Below are 15192 nucleotides of genomic sequence, written 5' to 3'. Positions count from 1 at the left end.
ATTAAATGAGTTAAGACACAGCTGACTTATAGGGAAAAAAATAGGTCGACGACAACTGTTAAATTAGAAAAAAAATGGTTGATAATGTTAAATTTAAGCATACATTTTCAATCAAATCATAAGACAAATTATTCAAGTCTCACATTTGCTGTCATTTCAGAGACCCCATGATTTTTTCAGCTTTCTTTTGCATTCAGTGTTCAACATATGAAGGAAGCCAGTAGCAACTCAATATTTCTGATTTCTCTCTTCTAAACACAAAGTTTCTCCTGATCTTTTGTTCTCTACTCCCAGAAATATCCTTGTCCAATATCGTCTACATTTTCTGGCAACTCATCATGAGCACACTGCACTTAGGCTATGATATCACCATGCTCGGTAAAGTTGGAGCAGAGAAATGTGTTCCTGGTGGGGATCCATCTCTGCGTGGTCCAACTCTGCCACCTTCCTGGGGGTAGACAGGGAGCAACTAAATCATCCTCTGGAGGGGTGAGATTTTAGGTTCCCTGAGTAGTTCTGTCAAGCAGCCAAGGAGAAGAGTTACTTTCCTAATATCCATTCCTAAATTTCCTTCCAGGTGTACCATTCTATAAATCAAAGTAAATTTTTTTGTTCTTCTTTTCCTTTTTAGCCAGAGTTCTTGACTTCTAGCATTGCAGAAAAGGGCGTGTGATAGACATGTATTTATACTCAAGTTTTGACTCAGTCACATCTGGGTAAGGACCTGGGCATATCTTCTTTTAAAGAAAGATCATTTTCCAGGAGAAAAGTTGATAATTCTTAGAAATCTAAGGCGTTCTAAAAAGACCTATGCCTGGGGAAGCACAGCAGGGGAGACAGAGTCAGAGGATCCACATTTTAAAGAAGAGATGAAAAGGTCAGAGAGGCCTTTGGGTTTTGCACATTGGGAAGGAACCACCCACCCACCTTACTAGATAAAAGACTTCCATGCCTTCAAGAAAGTGACTGGGAAGGGATGTTTCTGCCTATTTGGGGTTTTCAGAGCTAAACATCGCAGAGGTTTTTTAAATGTCGTATGTAAGAGACAAGTACTGTACAATGATCAATCACATCCTGGCCGATGGTCGTATCCCATTAGTAGCCTAGTGGGCTGACCATCTTGACTCTGATTTTATAAATGATGAAGGCTCTGAGCTTATGTGTGCCTTAATTATCTTTACATAAAAGTTTCAATTTCAGAAAATTAATATGGATGGTTAAATAATACAATTACCCCTCACCTCCAAAGAATGCAACCATTTGGACCTCATATTACATGGCAACAGAGAGTCCTACAATCAGAGCTAGCTTTGTTATCCACTGGGCATTTGCTTTGGTCATATTATATAACTTTTCCAAGTCCTGATTTCCTCAATGCCTGGCCCACGGACCATCATAAATGAATATTAGTTAATTGTATGAATGAATGACTGAAGTATGATTATTAGCTCTGCCGACCTATAAGAATTTTGGTAAGCACCATTTGAGAAAAGATGGGTTACCATGTTTACAAACTGAAGAGTGTCATTTACAAAAGTAAGGTAGCTATTATTCAAATCAGTAATATCAGTACTAAAACTGATAAAGTATATAAGCAAATAAAAGACCTTTTTGTGACCAAAAGAATGCCTCCAAATCCAAGCACTTGATTTCTTGTATTATATTCATAGAAGAATAAAAGTGTTTTAAAACTATTACTTACTCAAAATCCAAGCACACTGAGAATATGTTTTAAAACAAAACAGTTCTTTACAGGATGGTAGTTTTTGATTCTGATCAGAAGCAGCCAGCTCGAAGACTGGACAAGGTGAATGACAGGACAAACAAGAAGTAAGAATTGACAAGCTGACAGTAAGAACAGGGACTGCAAAAAAAACTATTAAAACTTCTGGATTCAAGGAGCAGATTATGATTATGTAATTTAGGTGCAAGTATCCCACTCTTAGACAACCCTAGGAATATCATTTTATTACAGCATTTTGCAACAACTGATTTTATTAACAATGATGAAGACAACTTAATCGGCATGAGTATACCCTAGTTAAAAGGCAAAGAAATGATTAGGACACATTTTTGGGATAATTTCCATTAAAAATGCTTCTTAAAATTTTGGGTGCTTTAAAGAGCAATTCTCAACATGTGGGAGAGGAGTGATTACCTAATTCTATATCTCATTCCCTGGGAGCTGGGTTTTGTCTGCTGTAAAGGTTGGTATTAAGTGAGCCTACTTACCCCAAGCAACGCCTTGGTCTTCCCTCCTATGTGCAGAATGTTCCAGCTCATAGTTTCTTTTTTAAATTTTTTTATTTTATTGAAGTATAGTTGATTTACAATGTTGTGTTAATTTCTACTGTACAGCAAAGTGATTTAGTTATACATCTATATACATTCTTTTTAACATTATTTTCCATTATGGTTTATCACAGGATATTGAATATAGTTCCCTGTGCTATACAGTAGGACCTTGCTGTTCATCCATTCTCTATATAGTAGTTTGCATCTGCTAATCCTAAACTCCCAATCAGTCCCTCCCCCTTGGCAACCCCAAGGCTGTTCTCTATCTCTGTGAATCTGTTTGTGTTTTGTAGATAAGTTCATTTGTGTCACGTTTTAGATTCCACATATAAATGATATCATATGGTATTTGTCTTTCTCCTTCTAACTTACTTCACTTAGTATGATAATCTCTAGGTCCATCCATATTGCTGCAAAGGGCATTATTTCATTCTTTTTTATGGCTGAGTACTATTCCATTGTATACATGTGCCACATCTTCTTTATCCATTCATCTGTCTATGGACATTTAGGTTGTTTCCATGTCTTGGCTATTGTAAATAGTGCTGCAATGGGCACTGGGTGCATGTATCTTTTCGAATTATAGTTTTCTCCATATATATGTCCAGGAGTGAGATTGCAGGATCCTACAGCTTATAGTTTCTTGAAGTATAGTTCATAAAAGTCCTACTAACAAATTTGCAAGTCCATTTGTGAGTTCTTATGGGTAAGTAACATAATTTCATAGATCCTTACCACTTGGTGCTATTTATTTATAACTTACTAATGGAGATATTAAAGATAATGAAAATTTGGTGTTCAGAGACTAAAATTAGCAAGTTCCCTGAGTTTCTTGAAGATTCTAAATCAGTATTCTTCTAAATACATGACCATCACATAAGGCTCTGTGGCTTGGCAAAGGTCCTACCATGCATGAACACGTAGGTTACAAAATGTCCAATTTGGGGAGAAATTTCCACTTTTTATTAGTTTTGCTGTCTCGAGTCAGTTGTAATTTTTAATTGTTGCTCTTTTTGCTTTTTAAAATATAAATGATAATTTATCTTCTGCTATTAGTCCATTGTGTTGTGGGTTGCTTGGTTAATGACAGCACGGTGAGACATAGTTGTACCAATAATATTCTGACATAAAACTTCCAATTACTGAGCTTTAACACATGCATGTATTGGGTTACAAACATAACTCATTCTCTGTAAAAACATATACAAAAAATGCTCCCTTGTTTTGTTTTGCACAAGCCCTCTGCATTTGTGCTGTTTATACTGTTAAAGTAACTATAATGAAATTACTGGGCTATTTTTTAAGTTTATAGAGTATAATAATATCATAATGTAAAACTGTGATAGAAGCTAACCATTTTCTCCTGTAAAGTAAATAAGAAACAATTCACAGGTGCTTCTAGCAAGTTTACTTATGTAGTTTAGTCCCCTCTAATGCTTCTTCCTTATCTCAAAGTTATTTTCTACTAAGACAGAAAGGGAGATAATGGAGCTGGGGGTAGGGAGGAAAGGAGTCTTCTAAATCACTAAAACCATACGGCTCTCCAGAATGAATCATTCTGTGCGGATTCCAGATAACTAAAGTCCTGATGTACACGGAGAACCGTCCAAAATGTCTTTGCCCAAAAGCTTATAAACAAGCTGTAAACAAACACATGTGACTCTCTTGCCCTGCAGCTGGAATCTCCTGACTCTCCTGGCTGGTCCTCTGAACATGCAGAAGAGAATTTACTTCAGGATCGTTTTAATCAGCCTGAGGTTCTCTGCTGGTCAAAGGAGTGTAGAAATTTACATTCCCCAGAATGCACTGTCCGTCCTCAGCCCGGGATTCTCAGCTCAGATCCCTCCCCACCCCCAGGGTGCAGGCCTTTTCTAATCCCCTCCCTCTTCCTTCCAGATGGCAGGTCAGGCCCCTCAGACACCCTCGCTCCCTCCTGCAGCGTGATGTTTTGGGCCTAGTTTCTGTCTCCCAGCCTTGTCGCTTTCTGTGGATATAAACAGAACAAAATCTTTCTCTCTTTAATTTGTGACCTTAACTTCAGCCTTTATGCTGCCTTGAAGATTTTCCTTGGATAGTCCGTGAAGGGGGGGTCTAATCACTTTTCACACCTGCCCCAGAAGGTCTGTGTTCTGGGCAGAGCTTCCAGAACATTCCTTGGAGGCGTTATTTCTAGTTGGGCCTGGTGCTGCAGCTGATTGTCCCATGATGACAATGACAGACATACACAGAAGCTAATGCTGTTCATGAACGCTTCCCATCTCTGTCCTCAGCACACAACTTCATCTCCCTGACTACAAGATACAACGGCAGTCTGCCCTGTATTCCTGCTGAGTTTCAGGAAGTGATGTAGAAAAATGTGGCAGTGAACAGCCCCCATAAGTGATGACCGCCTAGCTTTCTGGTTGGGTCTGAGGCAGGGGTCACAGAGTAGGGAAGCCAGAGATGAAATGCTTTGTCTCCTTACTTCTATCAATTTTTTGAGCAAGAATGTTGTGTTTTAACAAGGTGATGGGTGGGTAAGCTACCAACCCTTGTTCTTAAATCCCTCTCCACTAGCCTTATAGTTTGTGAAAATTCCTCAAAGATTAGAATTTTAACCTAATTAAAATTAAAATTTTAATTTAACCAGGCTAATTCCTTTTGTGAGGTATATATGTGTATGTCTGTACCATTTTAGAAATTTTAGTAAGTTAGAAAAGACCAGACACTGTCATTTTTTAAAAGTGTATTTAATAGGGCTTCCCTGTTGGCGCAGTGGTTGAGAGTCCACCTGCCAATGCAGGGGACACGGGTTTGTGCCCCGGTCTGGGAAGATCCCACATGCCACGGAGCAGCTGGCCCCGTGAGCCATGGCCGCTGGGCCTGCGCGTCCGGAGACTGTGCTCCACAACGGGAGAGGCCACAGCAGTGAGAGGCCCGCGTACTACAAAAAAACCCAAAAAACAAACAAAAAAAACAACAATAAAAAAGTGTATTTAACAAAGTATTTAAATTGAAAGCAGGAACATCCAGTTTCAAAAGGCATTTTTGAGTGTCTTCTCCCATAGCTCTATTACAATGACTAGAAAAAAAAATTAAAGCAGCTCTGAAAGCCAAGGATCACAGGCAATATTTTGGAAAAATCTTGGAAGTATTACTAAAATTACTACCAAGCAGATTTAGTGAGAGCTGGATAGAGAAACAGAACTGGTTTCTACATGCTTTACCTTTTGAAATATAAGATCACCTTTCCCAAAGTACGTAGGAAGAAGTTTAAAATTTCTCCCACTATCTATTTCTAACTGGGACATCCATGGTCTACAGCTTGTGGGGAAAAAGAAAAAGAAAATCTGTACAGCCATCATTGCCAAGATACAAATGCTTCTGCTTGTACCATGTCCATTCCATGCCCCACTCCTACCAGCATTCTCTTTCTACATTTGTCTAGAGGTTCCAACTAATGGGAGAAGAAGGTCTGTTTCATGGACAGAGTTTCCTGTCCATTTGGAAGAGGCATTGTCTTAAATGGCTCTGGTACTAAATGGGAGAGACATGCAGTCCTAAGACCCATTTTCTGATCATTTGAATGACAGCCATATACAAAAACCTTTCCTGTTAAGTGGACTCTTCCCTTCTCTGTACTAAATGCAAGGGAAAACAGAAGAGAATACATTTTACTCACAGGTAGGTAGAGAGCAAGATCCCAGAGACCATGTACCCTGGACTGAGAGTTTTACATGCGTGTATCTGTTGAAGGAGCCTCTTTTTAGATAAAATGTAAAGGTTTCCCTAAGTCTAAGAGAACTAAGCCAAGAACAGGTAAATGAATATTCCCCTTGATTCTAGAAGAACAGAACAAGATAAATGCCTGTAAGAAAGGAACTGACAGCATTGACCCCCCCTACTGCTCTCCATCAGGGAGGAATCTACATGGACTCAAGTGCAAGTGCATGGGACCAAGGGTCTGGGTGGGTCTCATGTTATTAAAGGATAATTAAAGAGAAAACAAGCACACAGTGTCATGGAATGGAGAAAATGCACAGGGCACCACAAGGAAAAAGAGTATTTTTATCTGCAAGTTTTGGAGGCACAGTTCACCTCTGAAAATGATTTTTGACAGGAAACACAAGGACATTTCAAAAAAGGCTTCTTGGTGTTCTCAGTAAAACAGGAATTTACAGCTTCTGAAAAAAGGGAGAATAGGCTTGTATGGAAAGATCAAAGATAAAGAAGAGATGCAAAAGCAACAGCCCAAGAAATAGGCTGAGGGATAAATTGAAACTAAAGCAATGCTAATTTTGAAAAAGTACGAAGCAATGGAAATTAAAATACTAATGGCAGAATTAAGGGTAATTTTAACTTTATTATTCAGGATTTTTCTGCATTCTCTAAAGTAACTATCTTTTCATAAATAGGAAAAATAAAAGTAATAACGCTATTGTGTTTTAATTATAAAAAGCAATATAATAATGTAGTAGAAAAACTTAACAATAGGAAATATGTATAATTCACCCCTTTTATCATTACATCAACTCTCTTCCTTATTTCTTTCACATTTATATTTTATATGTTTTAATCATGCTATAAATACATTGTTTCAATTTATGTTGTTTAGGGATTTCTGTTCATTTTATTTTGCTGCATAATCTTCATAAGTGTTCATTTAATGGCTGCAAAACATTCCACCCAAAAGCTATTCAGTAATATGCTTAATGTCTCTCTTACAGATGGACATTTAAGTGACTTTCAAAGTTTTAAAATATGAATGATGCTCAAATAAACACTTCTGTATATGTAATCTTTTACTTTTAGATTGGTTTCATAATTTAGATTCCCTGCAGTTATTATGGTTCTTCTTAGTCCTAACAATGACTCTTCTAAATTAGGTATTATTATCATCTTCATTTTAATGGAAGAGGAAATTCAGCCTTAGAGAAGGTGAGCACTTGCCCAAGTCCCACTGTTGATGTGTGGTAGAACCATGTTCACACACGGCTATCTGCAGGGGCAGTTCACACTGCCACATTTCTTTCCAAAATAGGTTCTTTGCAGATTAACATTGCTAATTGCCATGGCTAACAGTTCCCATTTCACGGCACCTTTACCAGCAACTGGGTATTTATGTTACATTTTTGATGATTTAATAAGCCAGTGTGGGATGGAGGGGAAAATAACAAATTTTTTTCCTGATCTTGACATGCTACACAATGGTACTCTTTGGTGATTATTAAGATCACTAAGAGGATTGTCTAAATGCAGAGCAATGCCTTCAAATGATGAGAAACTAGACTCATTCCGACTCATACTATAAGCAGGAGCTATTCAACACAAATCAGAAACAAAAACACAGAGCCCAAAAGAACTTAAATTGAAATTCTTGCAAGAAAAAAATTAATAAACTAAAAGTAATCTATATGGCAGTGGATGCCATACTCTAGATATAATGTATTAGACTAAAAAGCCTCTTCAAAAGTTTCCAGAGAAGAAATCCTGTGGATTCACTGAACAGGGGTTTTGGTATGAAAGCCATGACTCAAAACTTCAGATTTCTACATAACAATAATCATAACAGCTCTAACAGTCTCTCAGATTGCCTTAGATGAAAATTGTCAGTATTCCTAAGGGGAAAAGAACAATTACCAAAATAAATTCTAAGGGAATAAGAAATAAAGTAACCTGCCTGTATCTCTATAACATCCAGATTGGAAAAAAATGTATTTCACCCCAAAATACTAGACTCCTGATTGTAAAACACCATAGCCATCAGGTGACTACTTTATATTTGCCACAGATGAGAGCTTTTCTACCATATGATCCTGCAATCCCACTCCTGGACATATATCCAGAGAAAAACACAGTCCAAAAGGATACATGCACCCCAATGTTCATTGCAGCACTGTTTACAATAGCCAAGATATGGAAGTAACCTAAATGTCCATTGACAGATGAATGGATAAAGAAGATGTGGTATACAGACCACATTCACAGAAAGACAGACAAGATGAAAAGGCAGAGAGCTATGTACCAGATGAAGGAATAAGACAAAACCCCAGAAAAACAACTAAATGAAGTGGAGATAGGCAACCTTCCAGAAAAAGAATTCAGAATAATGATAGTGAAGATGATCCAGGACCTTGGAAAAAGAATGGAGGCAAAGATCAAGAAGATGCAAGAGGGCCTCCCTGGTGGCGCAGTGGTTAAGAGTCCGCCTGCCGATGCAGGGGATACGGGTTCGTGCCCCGGTCTGGGAGGATCCCATATGCCGCGGAGCGGCTGGGCCTGTGAGCCATGGCCGCTGGGCCTGCGCATCTGGAGCCTGTGCTCCGCAACGGGAGAGGCCACAACAGTGAGAGGCCCGCATACCGCAAAAAGAAAAAAAAAAAAAAAGAAGATGCAAGAAATGTTTAACAAAGACCTAGAAAAATTAAAGAACAAACAGCTAGAAGAATTAAAGAACAAACAAACAGAGATGAACAATACAATAACTGAAATGAAAAATACACTAGAAGGAATCGGTAGCAGAATAACTGAGGCAGAAGAACGGATAAGTAACCTGGAAGACAGAATGGTGGAATTCACTGCCATGGAACACAATAAAGAAAAAAGAATGAAAAGAAATGAAGACAGTCTAAGAGACCTCTGGGACAACATTAAACGCAACAACATTCACATTATAGGGGTCCCAGAAGGAGAAGAGAGAGACAAAGGACCCGAGAAAATATTTGAAAAGATTATAGTCGAAAACTTCCCTAACATGGGAAAGGAAATAGCCACCCAAGTTCAGGAAGCGCAGAGAGTCCCAGGCAGGATAAACCCAAGGAGAAACACGCTGAGACACATAGTAATCAAACTGACAAAAATTAAAGACAAAGAAAAATTATTGAAAGCAGCAAGGGAAAAATGACAAATAACATACAAGGGAACTCCCATAAGGTTAACAGCTGATTTCTCAGCAGAAACTCTACAAACCAGAATGGAGTGGCATGATATATTTAAAGTGATGAAAGGGAAGAACCTACAACCAAGATTACTCTACCTGCCAAGGATCTCATTCAGATTCGACGGAAAAATCAAAAGCTTTACAGACAAGCAAAAGCTAAGACAATTCAGCACCACCAAACCAGCTCTACAACAAATGCTAAAGGAACTTCTCTAAGTGGGAAACACAAGAGAAGAAAAGGACCTACAAAAACAAACCCATAACAATTAAGAAAATGGTAGTAGGAACATACATATCAATAATTACCTTAAATGTGAATGGATTAAATGCTCCAACCAAAAGACACAGGCTTGCTGAATGGATAAAAAACAAGACCCATCCATATGCTGTCTAAAAGAGACCCACTTCAGACCTAGGGATACATACAGACTGAAAGTGAGGGGATGGAAAAAGATATTACATGAAAATGGAAATCAAAAGAAAGCTGGAGTAACAATACTCATATCAGATAAAATAGACTTTAAAATAAAGAATGTTACAAAAGACAAGGAAGGACACTACATAATGATAAAAGGATCAATCCAAGAAGAAGATATAACAATTATAAATATTTATGCACCCAACATAGGAGCACCTCAATACATAAGGCAACTGCTAACAGCTATAAAAGAGGAAATCGACAGTAACACAGTAATAGTGGTGGACTTTAACACCTCACTTACACCAATGGACAGATCATCCAAACAGAAAATTAATAAGGAAACACAAGCTTTAAATGACACAATAGCCCAGAGAGATTTAATTGATATTTATAGGACATTGCATCCAAAAACAGCAGATTATACTTTCTTCTCAAGTGCACATGGAACATTCTCCAAGATAGATCACATCTTGGGTCACAAATCAAGCCTCAGTAATTTTAAGAAAATTGAAATCATATCAAGCATCTTTTCTGACCACAGTGCTATGAGATTAGAAATCAATTACAGGTAAAAAAATGTGAAAAACACAAACACATGGAGGCTAAACAATATGTTACTAAAAAACCAAGATATCATTGAAGAAATCAAAGAGGAAATCAAAAAATACCTAGAGACAAATTACAGTGAAAACACGATGATGTAAAACCTATGGGATGCAGCAAAAGCAGTTCTAAGAGGGAAGTTTATAGCAATACAAGCTTACCTCAAGAAAGAAGAAAAATCTCAAACAATCTAATCTAATCTAACCTAAAGGAACTAGAGAAAGAGGAACCCAAAAAAAAGCTAGTAAAAGGAAAGAAATCTTAAAGATCAGAGCAGAAATAAATGAAATAGAAACAAAGAAAACAATAGCAAAGATCAATAAAACTAAAAGCTGGTTCTTTGAGAAGATAAACAAAGTTGATAAACCATTAGCCAGACTCATCAAGAAAAAGAGGGAGAGTACTCCAATCAGTAAAATTAGACAACAGTGAGAGGCCCGCATACTGCAAATAAATAAATAAATAAATAAATAAAATAAAATTAGAGATGAAAAAGGGGAAGTTACAACAGACACCGCAGAAATACAAAGCATCCTAAGAGACTACTACAAGCAACTCTATGCCAATAAAATGGACAACCTGGAAGAAATGGACAAATTCTTAGAAAGGTATGACCTTCCAAGACTGAACCAGGAAGAAATAGAAAATATGAACAGACTAACCACAAGTAAAGAAATTGAAACTGTTATTAAAAATCTTCCAACAAACAAAAGTCCAGGACCAGTTGGCTTCACAGGTGGATTCTATAAAACATTTAGAGAAGAGCTAACACCCATCCTTCTAAAACTCTTCCAAAAAATTGCAGAGGAAGGAACACCCCCAAACTCATTCTATGAGGCCACCATCACCCTCATACCAAAACCAGACAAAGATACTACAAAAAAAGGAAATTTCAGACCAATATCACTGATGAATATAGATGCAAAAATCCTCAACAAAGTACTAGCAAACAGAATCCAACAACACATTAAAAGGATCATACACCATGATCAAGTGGGATTTATCCCAGGGATGCAAGGATTCTTCAGTATACGCAAGTCAATCAATGTGATAAACCATATTAACAAACTGAAGAATAAAAACCATATGATCGTCTCAATAGATACAGAAAAAGCTTTTGGCAAAATTCAACACCCATTTATGATAAAAACTCTCCAGAAAGTTGGCATAGAGGGAACCTACCTCAACATAATAAAGGCCATATATGACAAACCCACAGACAACTTCATTTTCAATGGTGAAAAACTGAAAGCATTTCCTCTAAGATCAGGAACAAGACAAGGATGTCCACTCTCGCCACTGTTATTCAACATAGTTTTGGAAGTCCTAGCTACAACAATCAGAGAAGAAAAAGAAATAAAATGATTACAAATTGGAAAAGAAGATGTAAACTCACTGTTTGCAGATGACATGATACTATGCATAGAGAATCCTAAAGATGCTACCAGAAAACTACTAGAGCTAATCAATGAATTTGGTAAAGTTGCAGGATACAAAATTAATGCACAGAAATCTCTTGCATTCCTATACACTAATGATGAAAAATCTGAAAGAGAAATTAAGGAAACACTCCTATTTACCATTGCAACAAAAAGAATAAAATACCTAGGAATAAAAAAAAAAGAAGATGTGACATGTATATACAATGGAATATTACTCAGCTATAAAAAAGAATGAAATAATGCCCTTTGCAGCAACATGGATGGACCTAGAGATTATCATACTAAGTGAAGTAAATCAGACAGAGAAAGAAATATAGTATATGATATCACTTATATGTGGAATCTTTAAAAAAAAAAGGTATGAATGAACTTATTTACAAAACAGAAATAGACTCACAGACATAGAAAACCAACTTATGCTTACCAAAGGGGAAAAGGGTGGAGAGGGATAAATGAGGGATTTGGGATTAACATATAATAATATATGGAGAAATGGGGAGTTATTGGTTAATAGGCATAATGTTTCAGTTTTGCAAGATGAAAAAGTCATAGAGATTGGTTGCCTAACAAAATGAATGTTCTTGATACTACAGAACTATACACTTAAAAATAATTTGAATGGTAATAAATACATAAAAATGAATAAATAAGTATACTGAGAACACGTATTGCACACACACTATATGCCAGGTTCTGTGCCAATGTATTTTAGATTCCATGTCAGAAAAGCATCTTGAAATACAAATGCCTGTTCTTTGCTTTTCTTCTCTTCCTTGTTCAGCTCCCACAAAACCTGAAGGAGAAAGAGGGCAGTTTAAACACAGAGAGAAAGAAATTGTCAGTGTTCGGTGTTTTAACTTCCAAAATAAGTTCTTGATCCCAGATCCAAAACAAAACTTTTGAGAGCCAGTTTTTGATATGCAAGAGGAAAGTCTTCAAGAGAAGAAAAGGCTATTAAGAAGCAAATAGAGAAGGCCTGAGAGTAAGGAGGGCAGAAGATTTGTGCCAGAAGCAGGGCTTGAGAAGAAGATGGCGGAAGACCAGGCTCCCACGCTCCACCCCCACCCCTCAGGCTGACAGAGTAGCTGTTCCAGACTCCAAGGCTGGAACATTCCACCAGAGGAGTAGAACGGGGCTGGGAAGGGGATGAGCTAAGGTGCATAGCCCACCATGACCATCATTATATATAAATGAGTGTGGAAGGCCAGGCACCGAGAGCAGGTAACTCCTACCGCCAGGTAGACTGAGCTCCTCTAAGTTGCACACTTGTGACCTGGCCAGTACTGGGTCCCATTCTACCTGCCCCATTAACAGACTCTTTTCAGGAGGTGCTGCCCTGGAATGGTTGAGAGAGTGTTTAACTCCTTCACCTGTGTGTGACTGTGGGCAAGTTACAACCTGTGGGTCTTAGAAGCAGAGCTGCTTCTTGTGCACGTGACTTACAGAGGAGTTGTTCCCTGGCAAAACCAGTAAGAAGTGAGGGAAGCAGAGGAGAAGGAGGAGAGATTGGGGAAGATGGGCAAAGAGGTGGGAGCAGCTGACGTGTAGCCTTGAGAGACTTTATCTCTCACCTGAGAGGAATTCCAGATGGGTACGACAAAGGAAATGGCAGCAAGGCAGGATTTAAAAACTAACTAGCTTAGAATTCACCAGAATTAAAGAAAGATATGAGTCATCCTAGAAAGTATGAATTGGGTGTCCAGAATATATATAACTCAATGATGTGGGTGAACCAACAGAACTTTAAAGATAAAAATAGTGTCAAAATCTACCAGAGAGGAGAGACTGTTTACCCACCAAAAAAATAGCACTTATGGAGACAGCAATTTTCTTACAAGTAGCAAGTGAAAGCAAAGGTCTAGGAAGTAATATCTTTAAAGTGCTGAGAAAGAGGAGGAGAAGGGAGAGGGGGAGGAGGAGAAGGAGGAGAGTGGAGAAGGGGGAGGAGGGGGGAGGGGAGAAGGGAGAGGAGGAGAAGGAGGAAAGTGGAGAAGGGGGAGGAGGGGGAGGGGAGAAGGGAGAGGAGGGGGAGGAGGGGGAGGGGAGAAGGGGGAGGAGGGGGGAGGAGAGAAGGGAGAGGAGGAGAAGGAGGAGAGTGGAAAAGGGGGGGAGGGGGAGGGGAGGAGGGGGCGGAGGGGGAGGGGAGAAGGAGGAGGAGGGGGAGAGAAGGACGAGACGAAGGAGGGGAGGAGGGGGAGGGGAGAAGGAGGAGGAGGGGGAGAGAAGGGGGAGACGAAGGAGGGGGAGGAGGGGGAGGGGAGGGAGGAGGGGGGAGGGGAAGGGGAGGAGGGGGAGGGGAGAAGGAGGAGGAGGGGGAGAGAAGGAGGAGATGAAGGAGGAGGAGGAGGAGGGGGAGGGGAGGGAGGAGCTATTGACCTAGAATTCTACACTTCTCTGAACTACTATTAAGGATTGAGAACCAAATAAAGTCATTTTCAGTAGTTGAAAAACAAAAAATAGATTATTACACATGGACCTTCACCAAAAAAAAGTGCAATGGATGAAACATAGCAAGGAGAAAAATAAATGAAAAGACCGGAATATGATGTAGGAAAGAATGAGAGTCCAGAAATATATCCTCACATTTATGGTTACTCAGTGCTCAACAGAGGTGCCAAGACACTTCAAAAGGGAAAGTGTACTCTTTTCAACAATTGGTGCTGCAGTAATTAAATAGCCACATACAAAATGATGGACTTGGACCCTCACCTCACATTATATATAAAATTAATCCAAAATGGATTAAAAACCCAAATCTAAGAGCTAAATTATACAACTTGTCAAAACCATAAGAAGTGATCTTCAAGGTACTGGGATGGACAAAGAGTTCTTAGATAGGACTGCAAAACATAATATAAAGGAAAAAAACTGATAAATTGGATTTCATCAAAATTTAAAATTTTTGTGTTCCAACAGATAGAAAACACAAGCCACAGATTGAGAAAATATTTATAAACTGTATATTTCATAAAAGACTTGCATCCAGAATACATAAAGAACTCATAGCTCATTAAAAAGACAAAAAATTCAATTAAAAATGGCCAAAAGATTTTAATAGACATTTCGTTTAAAAAGATATGCAAATGGATATAAATCATATGAAAAGATGCTCACAGTCATTAGGGAAATGCAAATTAAAATCACATGGGACACCACTACACACTCACTGGAAAAAAAGACAAGACAATATCAAGTGTTGGTGAGGATATGGAGAAACTAGACCCCTCATAAATTACTGGTCATAATGTAAAATGGTCTGACCACTTTGGAAAAGAATTCATCAGTTTCTTAAAAAGTCAAATATGACTTACCATACAACCCTGCAATTTCACTTCTAGGAATCTACTCAAAAGAAATGAAAACATACATACACATGAAGACATGCCTGTGAATGCAGCATCATTCATCATAGCCCCAAACTGTAAACAAGATGAACGTCCATCAAGTGGCGAATGAATAAACAAAATGTGGGGCACCTATACAATGGAATACTATTAAGCAGTGAAAAAGAA

The sequence above is a fragment of the Mesoplodon mirus genome (assembly GCF_964341445.2).
Source record: "Mesoplodon mirus genome assembly, chromosome: 9".
Lineage (NCBI taxonomy): Eukaryota > Metazoa > Chordata > Mammalia > Artiodactyla > Ziphiidae > Mesoplodon > Mesoplodon mirus.
This window is presented reverse-complemented; position numbering follows the sequence as displayed.